The sequence below is a fragment of the Coturnix japonica genome, chromosome 4 (genome assembly GCF_054131305.1).
Source record: "Coturnix japonica strain WE chromosome 4, WE-NBRP24, whole genome shotgun sequence".
In the NCBI taxonomy this organism is placed as follows: Eukaryota; Metazoa; Chordata; class Aves; order Galliformes; family Phasianidae; genus Coturnix; species Coturnix japonica.
The window spans coordinates 55,181,846-55,209,031 of record NC_140666.1 but is presented as its reverse complement, the minus strand read 5'-3'; the positions used below and the strand labels follow the sequence as shown (position 1 = coordinate 55,209,031).

Genomic DNA, 27,186 nt, shown 5'->3' with positions numbered 1-27,186 from the left:
CTAAAAGTTAATAAATAGTGTCATAACTGCAGTTTCAGCATTACTCTGAAAGTTCTTCAGATACTTACAATAAAAAATTGATGAGCTGATGTTTCAATTGGTCTCATGACTGAATGTTACAGCAAATAATTCACCTGTTAAGAAGTAATGGAAGACATGTCCGTATGACTGTCCCTTGTCTGACAGTTACAGAAGAACATCCTTTCTGTGTTATCAGGTCTTTTCATTTCAGTACCTGATAAAAACTAGTACACAGCAGTCACACAACTTTTAGATTTTCACACTAACTTATTGTTTTATTGTTTGTATGGTTTTGTTGTTGTTTGCTTGTTTTGTTAATACTGTTCTTTGTAAATTCAAATACTGTCTTCTTTTAGTAAAACTCTATGGTAAACCACACGTAACCTTTCCAGTCAGATCTTTGTTTTCCATTTCTGTAACAGTCCAGACCATAACAAAGAACGTTCTCCTGTTAAAACTCTTTTAAAAAGTTTGCCCACATAAGGACTGAGTAGGAGTCCAGGGGATTTTGACTAATAGCTGTAACATGATAAAGTTAGAAAGTTGTCAGGCTGTCAAAAGCTAAAGTATTCCAAAAGCTGAAGTGTTAGGTTTAGGTCTTTGTTTCCACTGATATTAGGAAGAGCTTCATGGCCTCAGATCTTTTACATTCCCCCATGTGTTCACCTCTGTTCAACAGGAACTGGAAATGACTTGGGGATAGATTTTTAAACCCCAGCTCATCAAATTGGTAATTTCAGTGACTGCAGCAAAAGCATTCATGCATGAAAGTGCTCATCACTAGGAACGCCTGGGACGATGTTGTCCTGAAAACAGAATGGTTAAGGAAATACAAAAACATTACTGTTCTCATTTTACAGAGCAGGAGAAGATGACTTTTCCCAAGAAAAAAAGGAATACAAAGTAATAGTTATATTGTATATTAATGGTTTTAAACTATTGTGCTTACTGATTCAGTTGGCAATTTTACTTGGAATAACTGGAAAATAAAGAAATGCAAATGACAAAACAAACCAGAATTCTTGGACTAAATTTTCCACATTTGACACCAAGTGGGTGTCTTAACTTAGGAAAAATAATGAGTAGTGTGGAAAATATCTATTCTTATGTGTAAAAAAAAAAAAAGAAAAAAGAAAAAAAGAAATCTCAAGAGTAGCAGAGTAATAAGATGCACTGGTGATATGCAACAATGATAGAAACACTATAGAGAGAAACCATTGTCTAATCAATGCAAAAAACATAATCAGATTGGTATCTTGTGAATCTTTTCTATGCCATCTCAGAGCTCAACGGAGCACAGATGCTTACATTTTCAAAGCACTTAACATCCCATAATATACACTAATTCTAGGCACATCGCTGCGAGAGGCAGTTTAAGAATTTGTCACTCACTTCAGTAGTAAATTTGGGCCCTAACAGAAAGCACAGTTGAATCAAAAGATAGATGTGGCCTTGCCCTGAAAAAGTAAATTAAAGTTTTAATTATTTCAGTGGGACCATGACTGGGATTTTCAATCACCAGACTGGGAGAACAGCTAGAAAATGTCTACCCAAACTGCAGTTCATAAATTAACTTTATGATTTTTTTCTCTTATTCGCTTCTGCAATTGCTCACATATGCAAATGTTGTTCCAGGCACAGCAAGTATATGATGCTTACAGTATGTACATGTTCAGCACAACTGCTTTTTCACCAGCAGCATGAAGAATGTTATGGTTTTGAAACACAGTGTTGAGGAAGATAGACATATGCTCAGGTGATGGATATAGTCTTGCCTTTCATTTGCTCATGTTTTACACTGTCAGAAAGACTGACTCTGCAAAAGTAGAGAAGATTACAAAGAGTAAAGATGATTATTAAGAGAAGTGACATTATTTAAACCTAGTAAGGACAGAACGTTAGCCACCAACATTTAAAGTAAAGACAAAATTACATTTTTCTCTCCATATGTAACTTGTGTACCAACAGTAAGACAAAGAGGACCAAAAAAAATCTGTAGAAAAGGAAATATTTTATGAGTAGGAATAGTTTTATTTTTTAAGTTTTCTTTAGTCTTCAGTGTAAGACCTTGCTTCCGTTACTCACATCCACACAAGCCTACAATTCTGCAACTAAAAAATTTCCATGCTGTCCACCTACTTTTATTTTGGGGTTATTTTCCCAAGTAATTTCATCACAGCAAATAGTTACCATGAATTTCCTTTTTCAAAATTATGAAAATTTTGCCAATGTTACCATTATTGTAAATCTCATCTTTCTATGGCTATACATCTAGATATCTCAGAGCACTTAAAAATAATGCTGCTCTCCATTTGCAGATGAAAATCCTAAAGTGAACTGAGGTATTTCAATACAATAACTATCACTTGGTAACCCAGTAGCAGGACTTCTCAAGCCAGAATTTCTTCATACGAGAGAATGTATGTTTCCTGCTGGCACAGTAACATTTCATCTCATTATCCCTCTAAATCATATTTTTAACTTCTCTTACTCTTCCAGGGATCTCTGGCTTCACTTCTGAATATTTGAACCTCTTAGCCTATCCCTGAATCCTTATTCCACTAAAAATAAATACTAAGACTTGCACTGTTTTTTGTTTGTTTGTTTCATTTTGTTTGTTTGTTTGTTTTTTGGGTTTGTTTTGTTGTTGTTTTTTTGTTTTTGTTTTTTGACATCCTTATTATCATGCCTGTGGCTGAAAGTCCCAGTAGTTGGGGACCATGTTTTAAATCTGTGGTCAGACACTGCATAGTATGCACTGCGTTAAAGCCGTTGGTAGGTAACCTAAGCTCAGAGGTAGTGCATGGAGTAAGCACCATTAGAATTTCCATCTCCTCTGAACTGAGGAAAGTAATAACTAAGCCGCAACAAAAATCCTAGGATATATTGTTGACTACAGGCCAGATCTTCAGCTGCTGCTAATTGTTCCTGTTCAGTAGAGTTCTGCAATTGGAAGCCTGGTCTAACTCCACAAGATCACAGGAAGAAGTGTTAAAGACAAGTTTGGCTCTATCACAGCATCACTATTAAACTACCTGTAAAAGATTTTGGTAGCAGATACCAAGGGCCAAATATTTTCGTTTCCAGTTCAATCCAGGGGGGAAAAAAAAATTAAATACAATGAATTTGTGGCAGTGAGAGATTTTCAAATTCAGTTCCAACAGAAACATCCCTAAATACTCCAATGCATATATCTGCATCTTGGAAAAAATATTGAAGCTTTGAAAGTATCTGAGCAGGCTAGACTCAATATGCAATCAAAAAGCTATAGTTCTTGTGCAGTAGATCCCAACAGCAGTGAGTTCCACAGCAACTGGCTGAGTTTAAACATTAATATAGTGAAAACTGCAGAGTTTGTGATGTTCCATCTAATGTTTCTTGCATGATTAATACAATTTGCAAGTATATTTTTTTTCAGGCAAGCCTAGAGAGATTATTATGAGTGATTCAGCTTAAAGTTTAATTTAAGCCAATTTGCATCATCTTGACCATTAAAAAAACTACTGTAAAAAAGCTATGTCATTAGGACTCTGTAAGAGTCATCTGACATAAATAAATAACTTGTATTTCTCTCTCCCATTTTGTGGTGCAGAATAAGTGCAATGTGGATTGGGATATACTGCAAATTGTTCCATAATGACTCATGGATTAGCTAGGTCTGCTTCAAACAGAACATTCCTAAAGGGTAAGGTAAAGCTGTCTTTGACTGAGACTTATCTGGAAAAGAAAATTTTAAAAAAAGAGTATTCAGTTTTTTGCATGGCTTGCTCTGGATATTTTTAAGCTCCTCTTCATCATCTTGTAACATTAGGTAATTGTTTCAACATAGTTCTGTAAGCCACTTGAATAGAGAATGTGGTCAAAATATGTCCTGTAAGACTATTAGCTGATGGTCAGTAAAATCTTAGTAATGGAAGAACCATCCTTTTTCTGTCTTTCCAAGACATGTCAGTTAAGTATTTGCTTAGACTATCATAAGAGTAAGGGTGAGAAGACTTTAATATGTTGCCTCCTAAAAGGCATTCTAGAGTGTGACAAAAACTTAAAAGGAATCAGTACTTCAAAATGAATAAAATTCTCAGGTATCACCTCAAGGTTACAAGCCTCAGATTCTAACTAAAAGAAAAAAGAATGGATTTCTTTCCCTATACAATGCTAAGGTAGCATTATTTAAAAGTGGACTTTAGCCAAGGAAAATGTTCCTGCATTCTCCTAGTCTTCTCCTGAGCTTCAACATTGTAAGGCAACTATTTAAACTGGCTCTCAAGGGAAAACGGGTTCAGAAATAAACCAAAAATCAGTAAATCACCATGTGGCTTAACAACTTTACTAATTCCATATCCCCAGTGCCTGGATGAAGACTACAGGCTCATGACTGCACTTCTCTGCCAGCAATAGGAAAACAAACTGGGAAGAGGTTTTGTTTGTTTGTTTGTTTTTTGTTTTTTGTTTGTTTGTTTTTTAATATTTATAAAACTTTCTATAGAAAACATAATAATAATTTAAAAAATTCATAAATGTTATAAATAACTGGATATTTGCAAAGCCATTTCTATCACCTTAATCAAGCATGTAAGGAGAAAATATCTGAAAAATAAGACCTAAATATATAGATATTTTATCTATATGGTGCCCAGCACTAGAGAGAAAAATCTGGGACAAGAAACTACCTTCTGGTGTTAACTCCAGTTCCTTGCTAAGCCAGCCACTATGCCACAAAACCCCTTCAAAACTCTACTAAGTCCTTTCAAAAAACTGAAGCACAGATATTTTGTCATAATATATATATATATTTGTCATATATATATATATATATACTGTTTGAAAACACCTTAATCCTTTTGCATATTCATACATCAGTGCAACATTTGAACTTCTCATTTGCAGCCCAGTAGAGACTTTGATGATGAATATGAACCAAACAGTGTTTCATATACCTAGCAGAGAGCATTGCATTAATTTAGACTGAAAGTAAAAAGGAAAGAAATTATAACAGTGAAGTGTGTTTTGGGATGAAAAAGACTAAAAGCTCATAGTCAGATGGAAATGCTCAAGAACGCTATTCTAAAAACTAAGTGGGGAACAACTGGCATAATGGAATGAGAATCTGTGGAAGTGTATTCAGGCAGTGTCTTAGATGTATATTTTAGCATATCTTCATATGCTATCCTACAATGTCAAGATGAAAGTCCAAGCTCATCCTTCCTCACAGATTCCTCCACCTGTAGTAATTTTACATATCTATCCTGCCTATTTCAGAAAAAATCACACCAAACAGCAATGAAGTGGCCCTATTGCCAAAGATTTCTTCAAGAAGGGTCTGTAAGCATTTCTAATAACAAGGAGCCATACATACTTCCAAAGACTTCTGACATTTCAGTGGGATCCATTTCAGATTTCCAGCAGCAGTCTACTTCTTCAGAAACCTTTAATCATCTTTACTGCTGGCAAGACATGCGTTGGAAGTTTTGGAAAACTGAGAATGAAAAAGCACATAACTCTACAGAATTCACTAATAGAAAGTGAGAAATAAAACCTGCACAGTATTATTTGAAACTTCAAAATGTGCCAGTAATAAATAGAATCTGGCTAGAAACATTCTGAAGTTGAAGTCTTTCAATAAGCATCTCCAGAGCTAAACAGTCCTTACAAGAACATAGGTTTCTACCTACTTTTGACCGTTTTCTGAACCCAACAAAACTGAGAAATTACTTTGTATTCATATGAAAGACATCTATCTCCTTTCTTTTCCTGAACCTCCTCCTTTCCTTCTCTCTATCTCCTGTTCTACATCTTTTCCAGTCACCACAGACCCACTATTATGCACCTCTGATGCTCTCTGGCAGATCTGAAGTTCAGCATTTCCAGAAAATGCTGTTGAAGAGACTCTTGCAAAAACAGAGTCCTAAAATATGAGAAATTCAAGGTCATCAACACATAGAATTTCACAGAAGTTCTTGCATTCCTGTACTCCCTGGGAGCTGAAGACTTGTAGATAGTATTTGGAAAGTAAAAGAAAAGAAACAAGGAAAACAACAACAGAAGAAATTGGAGCTTTTCCAGTTTTTTTACAGTTGTGAAAATCAGCACTGAAGTTCTAAAGGTTCTAATACACATTCAGATGGTTCATATTCAAAATGAGTAATTCTAAGCTGTTGGAAATTTCCACATTCTAAGTCTGTTCGCAGTGGAACCACTGGTCTTCCACTCAATAACTACAAAAAAAAAAAAAAATAAATAAAAAATAAAAAAAAATTTGTAATTTTATCCAAGTAAAAATTGCAACTCATATCTTACATTTTTAAACAATTGTGTTCCATTGAACAGAAATATAATTTGTACTTAAAATTTGTGTTGATGTTAACAAACTCAAATGCTACTGTTGATTGAAACACTAGGTCTCCTAAGTTTTGAGATTGGAACCAAAATGTAACTACCCAAATGTATAACCTTCTTCAGCATAGGGTCTCATATGCTTGTACCTGGCAAAAGAAGAAGTGGGTAAGGTGACTTCTTTCTCTGTCCAGAAGGAATGGTACTTTCCCATCCTTTTGATCACAGCATGGATAGCTCAAGGGAGGACATTTCTGCTTCTGAAGACTGAAAAGTTAATGAGAAATCTTCTATTTCCTCACACTATGTAAGTCTAAAACCAAAAATTTTAACTTTCATTTTAGTAAAGCATGGTGGAAATAAAGGTGGACCTGATCTGCAGATTTTTTGAAAGTATCTTAGAAATTAAAATAAAAAGTTATATACACTTATACAAGAAATATATACATATACACATACAAAAAATGTTATGTAGAAAACACAGAGAATATTAGAATGTTACAACCAGATACCTAATGTGATCCCGTTGAACATGCAGTCTCCAAATTCACATTGTTCCCCCCACATTTTTTTGTTTTGTGTGCCCATTAATAAGTAAATCAACTTTCAGTTGTATATAAGCCATGGAACACAACATCACTGTCTGCAACTTCTGTAGAAGAGCCCTTTATAATTTCAAATGAGACATCGCCAATCTTCTGTTAAATTTCAATGGGTAATTTAAAACATATGTAAATAGATGAATGGTTTTAAATTCTTTTGGATTGTATTATAAAGACCACATGCCATCAATTGCAGTAACAGCTTTAACATGCAGAAAATGACAATAGATTGCAATCTCTGTGGAACAGCAGTGATTAATCGTTAGGAGGTGTAGGGTGGGGGAATATTTTACCGTTAAAACTGTCCCTCCTACAGGTAAGATGGTAAAAAAATAGTAAGGGAAATGTTTACACACTGCCTTGATTCCCAAGACAAATAAAATCTACAACTGACTTCACATATAAAGTCTAATTTAGTTATACTGAGGGCAACAACTATCCCCTTATTTAATGTAGTAATCTCAGACTAGCAAATATTCTGGAAGCAGAAACATTCCAAGCTCTTGCCTTTGTGAGGTGGAAGGCTATGTCAATCAGAGTGGTATGCAAAAATCCAAATGTTCAAATTTACATTTACATCTGTCATTTCTAAACTCAGACTCAGTTCCTGAGTACAAATTACAAATGTCAAAGGTGCTATTCAGCAATGGAAGGAAAGATATATGTACGCAAAGGCAGCTACAAAACCACAGAGATTTTTGTACAGAGTGGATTTGTAATGGTTAAACTTGCGAAAGAAAGTACAAGTTACTAGAAAAATAAATTTCCTCCACAAAAGAGCTCCAGAGGTAATAGCTTTAGTGGAACAAAAGTAGGAGTATTTGGGTATTTTAACATTTTGTCACATAAAACAACCACCTGTAATGTGTCTACACTACCACCTTATCACTTTCACTAAAACGAGTATAGCTACCCTCAGAGTGAAACAGTTTTCCCATTTAGTCATTGTAGAACAAGTCAAAATGCTAGCAAAATTTTTGTTTTAAGAAGTGTTAGTGATACATGGTATATGTGAAACCAGTATCATATTTCAGAATGCTTTTTCTTGTTTTAATCAAAATAGAAAAAAATAAATTCCACTAACAGATCCATCATATAATAAAGTATGTAATCCACATCAAATTTTTTACATATCATCCAAGCACTCAAGTTAAAACGAATTTAACAAAGTCATTGATATGATTAGGGATTTTCTCTGTACTAGCTCTCCAAATTAAAGGAACAGGATAATGCATTTCTGTCCCTGACGGCAGAAATCTTTTCCAGCCTCCAAGGTGACACACAGTTACAAAAAGTGTGGAGATTTCCCCTTCCTTATTGAAGAAAGAAAAATCATCCTTCACAGACAAATCTCTTTATCATGTTGCATTAGACCAAACAAATGAAAATATTTCCATTTCAAAAGAATCAGACAGATACCTTACTGTGACCAGGGACCCAAGGACTGAACATTAATCTACTGGAATTGTTCTTCTGGAACAGTGTTTTTAGCAGGAACAGTATTGCAGTTCACCCCCACCTGAGAAGGTTTTTCTGGTTGATTTTTAAAGGCAACAGTAGCTCACTCAGGTGAGCATCCCTTGTTCTCCACAGGAATGACTCAGGATAATTCAATGGCAGGAGTAAACAACTATGCCACAATTCATGCTTTACAGGAAGATGTGTAAACAAAATAAAGTGCACATGAGCAAAGAATATAAAAAACAAATATCTTCACATTCAGTTTTCTATGTGTAAGTGGTGTAGCTATGCTAAAACATCAAAATAAAAGAGCATTGACGTGAACTTTTAAAAAACAATTTTTGAGCTAATAACTAACATGCCAACCTACACAATTAAAAAATGTTAGAGGTTCATTCCCTCTAATTCATAGGTAAACACTATGCTGAACTTTCCAACATTTGGTTTATTCCAGACTTCATAATTTTTCCACTAGAAATTCTAATCCTGCTTTGCTTTTATCATAGAATCACAGAATCACAAAGTTGGAAAGGACCTACAATATCATCTAGTCCAACCATCCGCCCATTACTGTAGCTACAACAAAACACCAAACAGTATCTTGTAGCTAAAGAAGAATTGTTATGAAGAATAAATGGATGAAGGGGTTTACTGAAAAACTCTCTCCAGTAGTGAAGATAGAGTTTAGGAGTAATCTTATGAGAGAGGTAAAAAAAAAAAATAATAATAATCAATCTTTGATTGGAATAGGTTAGTAAATAAACTGTTACATTTTGTTCTGAGTCCAGATTCTTAGTAGTGATACCTAGCTTCTTTTTCTATATACAAAAGATTGTAATATGCACATGCTCAGTACCTATGAATTGTCATGATAGATATATATTCTCAGCTACAAAACAGTAAAACAATAAAACAGTTTTTAAAAGTTTGGTAACTATTTGGAACAAGGAAGTATATTTGAGGCTTGGCTGTATCTGTCAAAATGACTTTTTCAGACAACAGTTTGTAATTAGAAAGGAAATATTCTGAAGGCATTTCCAAAACCATTAATCTACCTCAGCACTACTGTAGTATCCAACTGGATTTAGCCTTGTCTTCCATATCTTTCCAATGAAAAGCTTGTTTTAGCAAAGCCTTGAGAAACCTATAGAATTACATTAATGTAATTTACAGAATGAGATTTAGAAAGAGTTGCTGTCAGTACATCGCAACACATTACCATTCTTCTTTTCTTCTGTATTTCAGATAGACAGCTAGAGACACTGAAAGATCATGAAAGAAGAATATAACTCAAATCTCTGTGAGAAAAATAAATAAATAAATAAATAAATAAATAAATATGAAGAGGAGGATTTGGTTGGAAAAAATTTCTCAGTATGGAGAACTGCTTTTCCAAGATACCTAATGGGTAACATGCATCAGCATTGAGAATCAGTAAAATGTTTAATAACATTTACTGATTTACTGGCTCTGTTCACCTTAGGAAGAGGTAACACACCAGCATTACTCCGTGTTTAGTACCTAAGACTGATAGATAATATTCCAACATATTAGCAACAAATTTTGTTTAGCATGTTTATAAAAAATTAATACAAACTGCAGAGACAATTTTATGCAATGGATTTTCAGGAAGGGTTCATTCACCTATATTACACTTTACTTACCTTAATACTTAAACCCTAATCTATCAGCTGAGCTCCTGGATTTTCTCTGTGGGGTGCAGAGAATTCCAGTTCTTCTCAACTCAGAATAAGCAACCTGCACTGCTATGCTGAATCACCTAATTTCTCCACAGCAACTATCGATTCCGTCTAAATACTTCAAAGTGTAGCATAACATCTGTCATCAGCAGATTTCTTATTCTGTTTGTTTATTCTCTGCAAAATCATTGTTATTGTGTCCTTGTTATGTTTTAAATATATGTATTTGTAGTTTACATGAATGCAGATTTTAAAACATTAAGTATCTGTATTAAGTATTCAGTATCTCACATTTTCCTTTAAGAATGAAACTGGAGCAGAAGGCTGATCCTTGTCAGACGGTTTGGATTACAAAAGTCTCTTCTCCCTGGAAGTTTCAGAGGCAGTGAAACTTAGGCTCAGTTGTAGCTTCTGGCTCCCCAAAATGCTGACTTCTTTCTAGGAAATTTTGAAAGAAACTTCTAGAACATGTTCTGGAAATCCTCCATATTCAAGCAGCAGAAGTTCGTGTTGTTTAACTTACATGCATATCATAAAATCAAGTTTGAAAGGTTTTTGGAAAAAGAAATATAAAAAGCTATTTATGAGGCTCGTCTCCATTCAAACTTCTGTGATCCAGACCGTGACATGGTTGCCAATTTGCCAGCATAAATAGGAAAATGGTTGTAATTAAGTCTCCTGGTGCTGCTGTTCTGGAAACTATTGGCCATTTTGGATGTTCCAGAGTCAATGGTTATCCAAGAAGCACAAGAGGAAGGTCATGGCAGGAAGGAATTGTGCATCACTGAGCACAAGGATGCCAGCCCACGTGTACAGTACCAGTAATTGTACTCACTTGTTTGTACAGGAAGAAGAAATGGATGAGATGCCCTAATGAGGCAGAATTAACCAGTAGGTTTCTATGGGAGCCACACTCCATAGGGCAATGCAGACATGCAACACAGTTATATGAAAACCTTACAGAGAGAGTCTGGATGATTATGTTATTGAAGCATCTGACTTTTATACCACAGACTGTACAGAAAATAAATAAATGAATAAATAAAAATAAATAAATAAAGACAATGGAGTTTTGTTGTTGATTTCTGCAAATGATTAAAGTATTAGCAAAGATGTTCAAGACTTATGATTTTTATTTTTTGGAACAAGAGTCTTAAAATATAGAAAATCTTTTAGGTACATGGGTATGAGAGGGAAAAAGGGAAATTATTCACACCTTCTGACTTAAGCACCTGGCCTTCTGCAAAGCATAGAAAGCAAGTCAGAGTAGGAATGTAATGTAGTTCCCAAAAATTAAGAACTAACAGAGCAACTTAATGTGACCTCCTTCAACGTATATCCATGTTTAAAACAAACAAAAAAACCCACATTTCTGAATCTTCAGCATAGTCCTGAAATTTGTCCTTAAAATAACGTTCCTTTTTTAAACACCATCTTTCTATTAGGTGGTAAATAAAATTAGACTTTGGCTATTTACCTATTTCATTTACATATTTCTGGTTCATGTAATATTTAACTGAGATTGGAGACAACAATTACTAACAGCTGAGACAAAACAAAGCTATAATGAGATATTCCAAGGCATAATTGATTCCTATGCTACTTTCTTTGTTTTCTCTCAGTAAGAAATCTAACAGGAAAATATAATGTACGAGAGTTAAATTATTGATTTGTACAGCTTTTCAGGAAAGTTGATGTGTTTAACAAAAATCAGAGAAAAAAATCTACAGGTCATTTAGGGATTGAAGAAAATTGATGGAGAGGGCCAGCAACATGTATTTTGGTCTCAAAGGAGCAGCAATAGTGAATAAACTGCCAAGATTTCTTTCCCATGCCAGAAACAAAAGCCAGGTCCTATTCTTGGAATAGGAAAAGTTAAGTCAGTGCAGCAAAGCTGGCCAAGTAGCTTACCTTGGGTAGAAGTTGTTCTAGACTATAGCTCTAATTTATGTGAACTAATGTAAAATACTTGCCTAACCAACAAGATTGTGTGTAAAAACAGCTCTTCCTAAGGAGCTTAATTTTGATGGCATGTGCTACAGACAACTGAATGATTTCAAGAACTTCACAGAAAAGCCTGAGCTGAGCCATGCAATTTCTATTCCATTAAAAACAGGCTGATACAACCAGGAAAAAAAAAAAAAAAAAAAAAAAAATCTGATATGAAGCCTTAGGAGATATCATTACCTTGAAACTGGGTAAAGGGAGCAACATGACCATCTGCAATTGCAATCCCAAAGAATGTTTCCTTTTACAATTGAAGTCATCATTTCATTTAAACTGAGGAAATGTCTGCATATCTCCCATCTCCACAAGTGAGGTCTAATCACAACATGGCAAAGAGTTGGTTTTCGTTGTTTTTTTTTTGTTGTTTTTTTTTTTTTGGGGGGGGGGGGGGGGGGGCAGGGTGAGAATTTTTCCCCATTACAGTAATGACTATTTTGCAGAAACATATCTTAATTTATCTTTTCTATTTCTCTTTTCTAAACTGCCTGCTGTTTTTTCCCCCTAGAGGATTGATGACATTTATCCTTTCCATAAATATTTCTCTTAATGCATTGCAAATAAAAATTATTTTAATTTACTGACCCATGAAAAGTCTTTCTGTAATTTAATCAGGGATAATAATAATCTTGAAGCTGTGAAATGCCTCAACTGCAGTTTTCTGTGTAATGAACAATAAACTGTTATATTCGATAATAATGAAGTGTATATTCACTGAGGCATACATTCCTAACCACATAGATCTGAGAGGAATGACATTTTAAAAGCAGTTACACTCCACACTAATTAATTTTGAGAACATAAACACTCTCCAAAGTTGTAGAATTAGACAATTATATAATAATGAGTTGTAATCATAACAATTTTTTGCTCTGAAGTAATTATTATTCTCACCATTACTATGCTCTTGGAGAACATGGATGAATGCTACAAATGAACCAGCAATACAAGTTGTATGCTTTACATTTTAGCTTAATCTGTTTACAGAATTGTTTGTGTCAGCGGCTGTTCTCACAGCAGTAAAGCTTTAAAACTTAAGAAAACCACTGAACCAGATTCTGTCTTCACATAATTGGAGTTGTAGACAGTTTTGTTTGGGAGTGTTCATTTAAAATATAAAGCAGCAACTGACAAAACCCAGGTTATACACCATATGATACAAGTGCTGGATTATTCATTGTATTGGACATGTAATTAACATGATGATTGGCTCTATGCACCTTACAAGCAATGAATATATTTTTTTCCTTTTAACTATCACTGTATAAAATCACCATGAAGAAAAAGCCACTGAGGGAGTTTCCAAATTAAGAGGTCCCTGAGGTTCCAAAACAAGCCTCAAAACTGCAACAGACACTCTTATTTTTGTAAAATATGCACACTAGAAGAGGAACGGCTTATTGCTTTTAACCACTGCAGCACTTACACTTCAAGGCAAGATGCCCTGAGGCCATACAAAGGGATCCCGAAGCTACTGCGCATCATGGATTCATGAATCTTTTCCCATGACAGGTACAGACCTCAGGACTGGGGTGAAAGCCAAACTATCAGAGGAAAAGTTCAGTGAATCTGTAGTGACACAGACTGTGTACAAGAACACACAGCAGTCTGAAAGATTTTCCTCTATGCATTTTACCACGTATTTCATAAATCTTAGCGCACATCTATCTGTCACAATACATTTCATTCAACAGTACATACTATCAAAAGCATACACGAACCAAGATTCTACCAATCTTCAGGTTGCTTCCCGTAAAGAAATGCACCTATCAGAGTTGAGAGGACATTTTCCTGTTGCTCCATCAGAACAGCTTTTAGCCTCTTGAGTGGTTCAACACCTACATTTTTTAAACGTAACATAATAATTCTTAAAAATTAGTGAACAATCTCACTAATTCTATCCAAAATGTAGCACACATACATTTTCCAGATATTCACAGAAGACCTTAACTCTCATTTACAATAAATGTACTGGACCCCTTGCCAGTGCTAATGTACAGAGATGCAGCCTCCCTAGAACACCACAGATCTATTCAGTCTCAACTTGCAGAATGCAGGGACCTGAAATTTCACATGCTCTTGCCACAAGTCAGCACTGGCTGCTACTGAGCATGAAGCCTACCTAAAGTTTTACCTTTCTTTCAACTACTTTCCTGGTTTCTGAAACCCAAAACCTCAAAAGGATTTAAAAGCAGGGTTCTTCTCACCTCATTTCAAATGTGGCAGTATTCATGGCTGTGTGTGAGCCAATCATCTGAACTGCCTCTTCAGCCAATAGGGGAATAAACAGCTTCAGATTACACATTTGACCTATTCCGAAGTCAAATTTAAGCACAGATTAGTAGTGTGTTAAAACTCCTTAGTTTTTCTTTTTCTTTATTTTTCCCCGTCTGTACTGACCATGGATACAGTCTAAATGACAAATAAATCCCTCAGTGGCCAATCTACCTTTAAAAAACAAAACAAAAACAAAAAAGCAACTTCCTTACAGACACATTTTAAAAGAGATGTTGGGCAGATCTCCTGACAAAGTCCTCCTTTCAGTCACATTTAGAAGAATAGATCACTATAAAATTTTATAGCTAAACTTGGTCTGACAGAAGTCACAGATTCAGGTCAAGTAAAACATTTCACACACACACACAAACACACACAAAGGTCTATATTAATAATTTTGATTAGGAAAAAAAATATATATATATATATATATATATATATAAGTATTTCATCAAGAAAACATTTTTATTTTGATATTTTTCTAGTTAAACATTTTGTATTCAAAGCCACATTTTACTTTGAAATTTTCTGTTTCTTTAACCAGAGAACAATTGTTGTTGGAACGAGAAAAACGAGAAGTCAACAGCTCTCATTGTCACTTCATGGTTCACGATGGGGACGCGGTCCAGTGATAAAAGAATCTCCTTTGCAACTGTACAAAGTCTCACCTTGTGACTCACTTCAGTAGTCCTTGCAAAGGTGGAAGTTCTTTGGCACTGCAATTTATCTTTCCTTTCAGCTTTTGGCTCATTCCTAGGGTACATCTGATGGACGCTAATCCACCCTCATTAGCCTACTGAGAAAACAACAGATAGCTTGCAAGCCTTGAAATGGTTGTTGAGGAAAGTCGACATTCCTGGCAAAGAGCTTACTGCGTCTCCAATCAAGACAAAAGGAGAGACTGGATCACCATAATGAACTCTAATTTTGTATTGCTCTAGAATAAAACGAGGGTGAATTAAGGCTCTGAAATCTTTTAGCACAAAAGCAAATGAAAGCTTTAAATTATGCATTTTTTTTTCCCCTGTCAACTGAATAAGCACGACTTTATAAGCATGATTTAATCCAAAAAACAGATGCACTCTTCCCTTAAGACAGAAATCTAAGCCAACTGGCTTGCATAAGCGTTTTCTGTGCGTGATTATTAGACATGGCAGGTTGAAAGAACCAAGAAGCAGGATTGTGAGCCATGGCAGGAGATGCAAAGAACAGAGGTCCAAATCTTCACGGGAAATAAAAGTAGGCAGGAGAGAGAATAATGGGGGAAGATATTCAGCAGCTTTTAATCACAGAGTTCAAGAATCAGGCTATGAATGCACTGATGACAACTATAGGAGGCGGCTCTGCGTGTGATTTTGTTGCACGAGCAGCACTGCAAGTTGTTGTGCATCATCCATAACCATGGTTACAATTTTTATCTTGTTATAATTCTGTTGTAATTAATAGATGTTCCCACCACGTAAGGCAGCATACTGATGAGGAGTTTGAAGAGTAGACAAATAGGTTAACTATCTTTCATGAAGGTCTCACTCTATGTTTAGCAAGCTGCATTCATCATGTTGCTTCTCTCTTGTTTTCCTATTCTTTCTGGTTATCAATAAATGGAACGAGCAGATTTCCACTCCAGTAGGTCTTTAATCTGTTTTGGGCACTGCCCCTCCTGCCTTTTCAAGGCAGACCACAGACAGAAGTATAAGCCCATTTTGCTCATAGCTATCTTTGTTTTCAGAACAGAATGGATGATCATTCTGTGTGTTGCTGCAAAAACATCTCCAGCTTATTAACAACAAATTACAGAATATCTGAGATATAGCTGAAAATCATGAATTTAGATTTCTTGCTAACTTATTAATGAATGCAAAGTTTTCTAATTATTAAAATTTTCAACCTGTAAACATCCTAAAAAAGTTTCATTTTTTTATTGTCTTACCAACTGTACAGTCCTCAGCTGAGGCTTTCAAACACATAGTCATTTTCTCATTACTGAGAAGTTATTTTTTACTGTATCTATCAATTAGAAAATAAAACTATAGGAGAAATAACCTCACCAGAAAAATTCAGAGGGAGAAAAAGACAAATAAGTAGAATGTGCAGAAATCACTGTCTGACTGTGGATTCTTAAGTTGGCGTCAGCAGCATATAAACCTTGATCTTTCTTAACAAACTCAGCACCAAATGATATTGTTCTTGCCTACTGGAGACTTACTGGTGAAAAGCCTGCACAAATATCAGAGGTACAGGACCAGACAAACAGCACCTTGTTGCCTAGCCCACGTTAGAGAACAGGTCCTGTCTGCCACCTTTCTCCACTCAGAGATCTCTCTGCATACTTCTTCCAGCATACCTACTGGGAAGTTGTGTTCATCAGCATGGTTATTATGCTGACTTTTTTTAACCATAGTAAGTATGTGGAGTCATACTTCAGATCTTTCAGTAACATGAGTCAGAATGTTAAATGCCATTCTGAAAAGAAATCGGGCTGTAGAAAATAATGTAGAAAAATCAAACTAAGATCTTACTTACAATTTGAATTTCAGTTATTTTAAGTCTCAACATAATTCCATACTGCTGAAATCTATTGATTGGAGGACAATATCCACAGCTAATTCTAGATTTGTGAGTACACAATATCAATAGCTTGATAACATGTAGAGGCTAAATTCTAGTCTTTTATGTGTCTACACAAATACTATTCTTTCAGAAGGAAGAACAACATGTTTACATGGACAGAAGCTGTCAGAAAAGGGGGAAAATGGGAGCTTTTCAAGCTGAGAGTAGGCCAGCAATAAACCTATTTTTTTTCCTTTGTGTTATTATATTCATTTGATAAATTGTTCTCCCTTCAGATTTATTTTAATTAATGTTATTGTCCTGACTTTTCCAGCTGTTCCTGGGAACTTCGTCAGGCTTATGACATTGATGATTGGTAAAAAAGAGAGAAAAAAGAAAAAAAAAGAAAAACCAAAACATTTATGCTCTTCCTCTGTTCAGTTCCTTATACCTACTTGGGAGGAAAATGGCCTGAAGAGCAGCAGAAGATGAAGTAGGACCAGAAGAAGAAAAAAAGAAAAAAAAGGAAAGTGAAAATTGGCTCCTGCCAGCTACCCAGCAACACACTATATAAAAACTAGAGCCTGTAATCCAATATACGTGCACATGCATATGGATGACTGTAATGCCACTGATGAATAGAAATGTTTGTCTCATTTGTGAAAAGACATCAGCTGTTTTTGGCTTCAAAGTCAAAATATCTGTTTTTAGCCTTTCTTTTGTCAAAGACACCTGATGGCTTTGGACTGAATCCCACACTGGTAGATCTGTAGTATTTAGCTAGCTATTCTGCAGCTCATCTAAAGTTAAGGAAAATGTTGTAAGTTGTTATCAACAGTTTTAAAAGTTTTGTTAAAATATCTGTTCTCTTCTTCAGTGACGATGCTGATATACTGAGAGTTGCTTGAAAGAATAGAAAAGCTCAAATCCAAGTTGTAGGACAGAGGAGATGCACTGAACGCATTGTGCAGAATAAGAACTCCACCTTAATCCTGGCTGGATGACATATAGAGGTAAATATTGAATCAACTTCAGAAAGAAAGCCAGGAATTAAGACTGCATCCCTTATTTCAAAACAGAGCTTTTAGTTACCATCAACTTCGGTGAACTGGTAAAGAAATGTAGATTTCTCCAAATATCTTCTAGTTATCATGTGCCCACAGCGAAACAAAAGATTAAACAGGAGTCTTTCGCTATTTTTCGTATCCAGTTTTCAAAATATACAATTTAAAATCAAATAAATTAACAAGTACCTTAAAGACAGACATTTGCTTATTAAAACTAGAGAACTAAAATGAATGTTTTTTTACTAACTAAAAGTCTAAAGAATCAAGAACATTTTTCTTTTTTTTCCTGCTCTTGAGTACTAACGAAACCCCTAAAACCACAATTAAATGCTGTGGGTTTTTTTTCCTTTAATTATTACTACTTTTCAATTATTTTAAATAAACAAGATAACCATTACCAGATTATTTGCTTTCTCCACAGTTCAATAAGTACTCTGAGATTGTGTTACATGTTCTATGCACTTTAATACATCAACACAACCCTTAAGAATCTTGTTTTCCAAAGAGATGTTGGCTTATAGATAGGAGTTTAAGTTTATTCATAAAACTTGGAACACTTTTAAGTGAAAAGGAAATTCTAATTTAATAATATTATTTGTTAGTCTTAACCAGGCAATTTCATACATGATTGAAGGGGTCCCAAAGAAATTACAGAAACTTTACCAACTGAGCTATTTAAAACTCAATTAAGTAAAACATGAGAAATAAAATATATGGAAAAAGTGTGCAGAGGTAATAAGAAGGCAAAAGAACCAGATGGCTTTGTAGGATTTTTCCTGCAGCATCAGTATGATAAAAAGCAACATAAAAACAGCCACTGCTACGGCCAAGCAGGAACACACTTTCAGCACAGCCAAGATATGACATTTTTAAGAACATGGAGTGCATCCATTTTGTTCTTGTGTTTGTACATTTCTGTAAGCATAGCCAGGTTTTTACAAGGCAGAACACAAAGAGAAAGACCAGGAGGCTGGATATGCTGAGAGTAGTCTAGCAGGATATATTGGACTATTGGTTTTCATCCAAATGTTTTTCAGTGGAACCAGTGGTTCAGTGGAGAAGTTTTACTGAACCCAATGATGTCAAACATAAGGTTCTTTATCATATGGCTCAAGAAATTAAGGATAAAAGCAGTGCCTTAAGCATGACTGTGAATCTGAACAAATTCTTAGTGAACTGCAAAATGCACAAATTGACACAACACATGGGAACTGAAGATATGTGAAATATTACAAATGCTTAAAATTCATGAATGCATGTTAAATTAAACTGTTATACAATTTAGTAGCAGTAGTAGCTTTTCCATAGTCTCTTAAAACTTTCACTGAAATCAGTGGACCATTTTAGGTATACAGTTCTACTGGCAAATCATATGAACTATTCTGATGGACAAATCCAGCAACTCACCATTTTGTATTGCTTTTAGTTATTATCATCTGCGTCCGGCATGTCCAACCTATGGGCCCAGCACAGTTTGCAGCACATCCCATTCATTGACCCCAGTGGCTCCTCCATGTGAAACGGCCCCAGATGTGCACCCATCATTCAGCACCAGCCAAACCAGGAATGTGCTGTTAAGGCTGTGTAGACTGAAACCAGGGCACAAGTAGGACAATGCTGTGCAGAGCTGACTCAAATGATGACAAATAACTGTATGTATTTTGATACACTGGCTAAATACAATACTCTGAACAGTAGAAAGTAATATCCTTTGCTTCACAATCACACCTTACTCACATCATCGCTTTTTGACAGTACACACATTTGTGAATAGTTATCAAGGATGAAGTACAGGAAGAGTAAAATTTCATCAAAAATCTCTGATGAGCACCTTGAGATCTCACTGAGAGCAACAGCCACTGCCATCTAAACAGACTGAGGCATTAGTTTCACAAAAACAAGAACAAATATCCAGTTACTTTTATAATATTTTTATTCCTATCTAATCTTTTAATATTTAAAATTGTGTTGTTGTTTATGTATTACCAAGACTGTACATTTCACGAGGGCTGATCTGAAAGGAATGCCTCCCATTATGTTATGCTGGCCCACAACGTCAGATGCAGATGGTGGTAACATGGAAGTAGAAGTTGCACCTTCCTGCCAATATTCCATTACATTTTGTTACTATGTAGCAGATGACAGCAGAGGGTCTGTCTGACAAAATGGTGTCTGAAATGGAAGTACATATGAAGCAAAGATTTGCCGTTGAATTCATTTATGCAGAAATAATGTCACCCACTGACATTCATTGAGGTTGCTGAATGTTTATGGATATCAAGCAGTGGATGTTAGCACAGTGAGACCAAGGGTGGTGGCCTCACCTTTCAGCAGTGGCCACAGAGAGTCACCTCTGCTGGTGAAGATTTTTTTATGAGCATAGCGTGCAGACTCTTGTTCATCTCTGCAAAAATGCATAGCCAATGGCAATAACTATGTTGAAAAATACTGTTTTGTAGCTGACAATTTACTCTAACAAATAGTATTATTATGCTCTCTGCATCTGTTTTAGTTTCCATGGAAATAAACAGGTAACATTATTTTCAGAGCAACAGCAGCCCAGGAGAATTCCTCTTTACTAAATGCAGCCAAGGTATGACAGAAAGTTGGACACCTGTAATCTATGTAATCATCCAGTTCTGATGACCAAGTTCTGCAAAAGGCTTTGCTACTGCTCCATCTATAATTCTAAATCATAATATCACATGATTTCTCACCTGTCACTCATTATCTTCTACAACATATAGTCCATGGGATGAATACACCATACTTAATTCAGTATTTCTTTTCCAATTATGGTGGAATATATAACATCTACCTACCACGCTGTGTTGGAATGTTTGAGAAGAAAGAGGATGTGTGTCTATAAATCATTTGAAAATAGGCATGTACGGATGCTTTTAATGGACATAAGGACATGATTCATAACAATATAAGAGAAAAGAACTAGTGACTCTTTTTTAGACTACCAATTAACCCTCCTGCACAATCTCTGCATGCAACAAATGATGGGACTTTCCTAACTTACCCTTTTAAGCACCCTGCTGACAATTTTTTGAGAGTTAAAAATGGTTAAAAATTTCGCCTCTTCATATTTTCAAGGTACAACTTAAAGGTAAAAAAAAAAAAAAAAAAAAAAAAAAAAAAAAAAGTAGAGTAGAGAAAGAGAGATCTAAAGAGAATTATCTTATTAGATTTGCACCTAATTTCAAAGTTAGACTCAGAATTTTTAAAATGCTCCAGACAATACATTGCTCTGAGTAATATATTACTTCCAAGAGAGACTGGTGAGACTATAAACTCTGCTTAGTGTTAAAGAACCCCAGTACTTCCTACAATACTGTTATTTCTCACATGACTGTCAAATGCGTCTTTTAGGTTGATGATTCCCAAAACAGAAGTCTGCTTTCCAACACCTCTTTTTGAAACTTCTGCCAAACATTTACCTATTCCTAAGGAACAGACAGGGAGAAAATGTGGGATTTTTTTCCCTGATGAATAGTATGTTAATAATCCTTCTTTATTAATTTGTTTGTGAAGCATAGCTGGTGATTAAGCAGGAAAATGGTGCTGTGTCAAGGATACTCTTTCAACTACACCCGTAAAAATCTACACTTTGCCCACCCAGACTCCTACCAACAGAAAACAATTATTTCACCAAATCCAACACAAGCCGGAAGTTGGAACTAAACTGTAGATTTCACTGAAGACTCCTATTTTCAGTTCATAATAACAGCTCATCACACAGCTGAGCAAAATATTTCCCATGATTGAAATATTAAAGAACATATAATGACACTTTTTATCCTATGTGACACTTCAGCTTACATCTGAAGGAAGGTAGATGTGATAGAATGTGGAGTCTGGAAGTGTGAGGATGGAGAGCAGCTAGACATTGAAAAGGGAAGACGTTTTGAAAAAGAAATCAGGAGTGCAACCAGGCCTGATTAGACAAATAGCAAGGATGGAATCAAATGGAGAACAAAATAAGGGAAATGGGCCAGTGGAAATATGGGTGGGAGCAGAGAAAGGAATCACATGTTGATACACTGAACATTGCTTCAGATTACCAAATCAGTTTGCCATTAGGAGAAAATCTACCACTTATAACATGTGGAGACATCTTCAGAGGTGTCTCCAGTGACAACAGAAGAAAAGTAAACAACAAGGTTAAGACAGGAATTAGGTATGATAAGTCAGTGACTTACAGCAAAGGTTGGATTGGGCTACTTGGATATTTGAAAAATCTACAACAAAAACAGGGAGAGATTTCTCTGGACAATGCACAAACCAGGTGAGACTAAGCCAGAACTTTGTCTCCTGTGACCATAAATGATGTCTAAAGAAGAACAGAGTAATATTTCCCCAGTATGCTCTCACAGTTTCCAGTGAGATGGAAAAGAAGAACTTCCTGACTCAAATCCAATATCTCAGTGATCAGTGTCTTTCCTTCTTGAATCTGCTGCTGACCAAGCTTATTTTAAAGCCCTAGTTCTTATAAAATAAACAATGAGCAGTCATTCCCTCTTCCACTCTTTTCTCCATTCATTTGTAATTTTACAGATTTTGTGACTATATTAATTTATTCCTTTATTCATACGGAAATAGCTCATTATTGATTTTCTCTTTCTACCCTATACTCTATCCAACAGATGTATCAGACTACAACATCAATCAGTATTCAAAAAACAAACAAACAAAAAAATAGAATGCAAAAATAGGATACAAGGATTTGTATTTTTCTATTTTTCTCAAGTTGGTGAGGCACCTATCCATTCTTTCTGATTACAGACAGCAAAAGGACCAGAGACAACAAAGTGGAACTGTGCCAGTAGAAGTTCAGGTGGGGTATCAGGAAAGGATTCTTCACCAGAAAGCAGCTGGGCACTGGAATGGACTCCCCAGGGCACCAAGCTTGATAGAGTTCAAGCATTCAGAAATGCTCTCAGATATAGGGTCAGAGCTTTAGGTGGTCCTGTGTGTAGCCAATAGATGGACTCAATGATACTATAACAGAACTGTAAATTATCATGAAAATGTTAAATCCTTGCATCTGTACCCCAGATTCAGTGCTTTTTGACAGGTATTACAGATGAGCTTCGAAGACAAAGTTTTCTATAGGGTGAATGGAGAGGGATCCTTCAGAAAAATCATAACAAGAAAAAGTTATTAAAAATACAGTTCAGCTTCACACAGTGAAATGTCAGAGGAAGATGTCCCTTTGATAAGAGCAACAAACATATAATCACACAGAATGACCTGGATTGGAAGGAAACTCAAGGATCATGAAATTCCAACCCCCCCCTGCCTGGCAGGGCCACCAAGCTTATGTAAAGAGTCAAATATGAGAATAAGAAATTTGAATTTGGTGACAAAGATAACTAAGAATATCAGGGAGGAAAAATGAATGGTAATTACTGTGTTCATAATGGGAAGGTGAAATGCAGTCATAGATAGTAATGAAACTACAGGCATAACAAATAAAAGGGAGGATTGTACCAAGACTTTGATGTGTTTGAGGGCACTAATACTACATATCAAAATCAAGAAAGAAGCAATCATTAGACAACCTAATCAAAATCTATTCAAAATGCTTGATCTCCACTGGCCTTATGATCATGCAGGACCCTCACCTTAACAAGCACAATCTGGAACATACAGTGTTAAAATCATTTGAATGGGCTCTAGAGAGCAAGTACAACAACTATTAGAGAAAGCTGATCAAGAAAAACAACAAGATTATTATGGATTCCTCAAGCAGAAATTAAATGCTTGTAAAATACTTCAAATCCCTGAAAAAGTAATGATATCAAAAACAGGCAGCTTTTCACCAGAAGACCTTGGATCTTCATCTGTTTTCAAGAGTTGTGTGTATTTTCCATTGTTAGCAATGTCTTGTGTTCCAAGCATAGCTCCAGAAGCCATTACCCCAAATGACAAAATGGGATGGCTTCATCACACATAAATTGCATTGGAATGTCCATTTTGGGGTCTAATTTAAGATGTTAAGTTCGCAGAAAGTATTCTGGAAAATGTTTTTAAGTTACCAGAAGAAAAATACATTACTAAGTGATAGCAAACAAATAGCAAATGCATCCTTTCCAGTATAAATATGTGGGCAAATAATCCACAAGCTTATGAATTCAGCTTCAGGAAATTTCAATCCTCTTACATTCTGGTCCAAAATTTTAAAAACTTATTTTAAACCTTATAGAGAGGTTGATGCAGCATTTTTGCTGATATTTTACTGTTGCTGTGAAAGCCAGTAATTTTTGGGAACCGCTCACAAAAGCGTGACAAAGCAGACTCCTTTGCAAGACTCAGCTGAAGTTGACTAATTCTACGGCATGGCTTTTGAAAGCTCTCTAAATATCTAGCAACCTAGTGCTCCATACAGCAGCCCAAATAAAGTCTAAAACATCATGGTGTAATTGCCAACAAGTGAGAAAGTTTACTACTGCACTGTAAACTGTTGTACTGAAATTCATCTCATGAAGGCAGCAAGAAATAAAAGGCAATGGCAGAGTTCTTCCCCCACAACAGCTGGCCAAATAGGAGTATGGAAAATAATCAGAAGATAAATAAGTGAAAAAAATAATGATCTATACTGCTCAATAGATACAATATAAACTCAGATATTGCAGAAAAATTGAGATGTTACTTAGTACGTTGCTGCAAAATTCTAAATGTTTTAAAATGCATAATGTCCCTTTAAATGAGACCGTGCAATTTCATATAAGCTGCTACAAAGGAAAAAAAAATTAAGTATATTACTGATTCATGTTACATAACCAGTGGAACAGATGTTTTATTTTTATTTTATTATTGTATGAGGTTTTACTCATTTTTAATCAACTGTTTATATGACTAAAATTTGGGTTAAGTTGAAATTATGTGTTTTATTTGAATTTTTGAAAGCACACAATGCCCATAGTAGTCCTGTAAGTACTTAAAAACTGAAGTCATTAAAATATTTTCTAGTCTAACAAGGAAGACAGAAAAATGAACATAACCTAGCTGAATATTATTCTAGTGAATGTAGTGTTGAATCTGGCAAGTAAGATCCACTATGTTCTCATGTCACTTGTGCAATCATGTGATCATTCAAGCACAATAATATAACATGAATCAAGACATATCATGTACATGTCATGAAAGAAAAATAAAACATATTTGTTCTTCTGTAGAAAAGGTATACTAATATACCATATATTTAATAGTATTAATAATATAATAGATTAAAAGGAACTAATTTCATTGGTTTTTAAACTTTGTTTTTAAAAAGTAAAAGCCAAGAGCCTGCTAGAATAAAAATCTTTAATCAAAATTGAAATGAAAAGTGCAAAATGTTTTAAGGTATAGAGTGCAAAAGGGAACCTTTATCTTGAGTCATTCTGTCTCAAAACTTCAGAGGTTAGCCTGCCTTATAATTTCAAAATCACTAAAGTAGTGCTTCCTTGAATTTTTTTAATGGCCATTGGTAGTTGAAGGGGCAACACTGATAAATTTTTTTATTGTCAATTTTCACTTCAAAAAACCCACATGAAATGCTAAAGTAGCTTTAGCTCAGTAGGCTAAAGGCAAGTGTTGGCCAATGGTCACTCAACAGACTAGTACATAGCAAGGAACTAGAAGATATTATGTAGCTATAATATTCTGTCTTCTGCTGAGGGATCTAATGCTTGCTGTGAGGCTTATGGAACCTGCAGCAAAATGATCTATGGAATAGATGCTATTTCAGCCATCTAAATTAATTAATACACTTTATTAAACTAAAACTAAACAAAATTAATACACTTACCTTGTATTTAGTTTCCAGTTATGGAGAACTACATTTGCTGGCTCAGGTAAACCAACCTGTGTTACTATCACCTGTTTTTTGAAATTGAAAGTAAAGTAATTAATATTGAATTCTTAGTATTGCAAGTGTGACAGATTTCAGGGGAAAAAAAAAATAAAAATCTATGCAGGGGAGAAAAATCTGAATGTTTTTTCCTTCTCAGGCTGGCTGCTCTAAATCAGCATGGTCTGGAGGAACCAAGCTTGTACCTTGGATCCAAGCCTCTGAATGGCCCCACTCCACTTACACATCTCAGGGCACTTGTATATGTCATTCACCACTAAGCTCTACTAGGTGATGTTCCCATCACAGTATTGTCAGAAAGAAAATAATTCTGTTTCAAACATAAACTTCCTGCAGATTATTACTTTTAGAGAGATTTTCCCTCAATAAAATGAAACCTAGTAAAAGTAGGAAAGAAGAACATGTTGTAATGACAGAAAATCACTAGTGAGTTATATCTGTCTCTCACTCTTTCCATGGATGGTAACAATGTTCTGGCTATAAGCTGGTAAGTCTACCATATCATTTCAGCATAGAGAAAACATCTTTCTTTGCCAAAGTCAGTAACCATGTGGCACTTGTACAACAGTATGCATGGTATATTCTTGCAATCCCGCAAGTAAAACAAAGAAAAAACAGAAGCTCCCAAACTGTGAAGTTCAAGTCCAGATTTTCCCCACATTTAAAGACAGCTGAAGCCAGATATTGTTTCAGTACAATAGAAGGTTTAGAGCCAGCTGCAAATTTTGGCTACATATAAGCGTCTGTTTGTGATATTCAAAAGTTTTCATTACCAACTCTTTGGTTTGATCCATGAGCAAGATATCTACTAGAGACAAAGTTCAGATCAGAGTATGAGCCTGAAGTCTGGGCTAAGATTTACATCATCCAAAGCATGAAAAAATTGGTATTAATTTGCTCTGTGATGCATCAGTCCCCAAAATTAAACAATACTCTTTGGATGAAAGTGAATATTTTAATTCCTATTTGCAAAATTGCATAATTCTGATGCAAAAATTTTCAGCATATAACAGACTCCAAAACAGGAAAGTTCTCCCATGGTAGTTAACAATGTGCATATTCTCTTTAATTTGAAATAATCCAAGGATCAATTTGCAGTCATTGAATCTTCTGACAGCTTTTTCTGCTACAGTGTTGATCCCAATTTTCAAATTTATTCCCCTTATAAGTACGCAGCAACAATGACTGAAGTACCCATTAAGCTTCTCATTAAGCTGTGAACATGTATGTAAAGCACATATTTTCTAATGCCTTCTTGATCCTGACATTTGTTTTCTGATCAAGCCTTGACCATGCTACTTGAAATC

At 35.2% G+C, this 27,186-nt stretch overlaps 1 long non-coding RNA gene across 1 annotated transcript in view; it reads right to left on the bottom strand.

Annotated features, from left to right (window-relative positions):
- LOC107313578 (uncharacterized) overlaps positions 1-27,186 on the bottom strand; it is a 156,104-nt gene that overhangs the window by 108,159 nt on the left and 20,759 nt on the right. The window contains exons 13-14 of the long non-coding RNA XR_014945381.1: positions 25,817-25,887; positions 69-134 (exon numbers count right to left, since the gene is read on the bottom strand). This is a non-coding gene — a long non-coding RNA (uncharacterized LOC107313578). The remainder of the gene's footprint in view (positions 1-68; positions 135-25,816; positions 25,888-27,186) is intronic.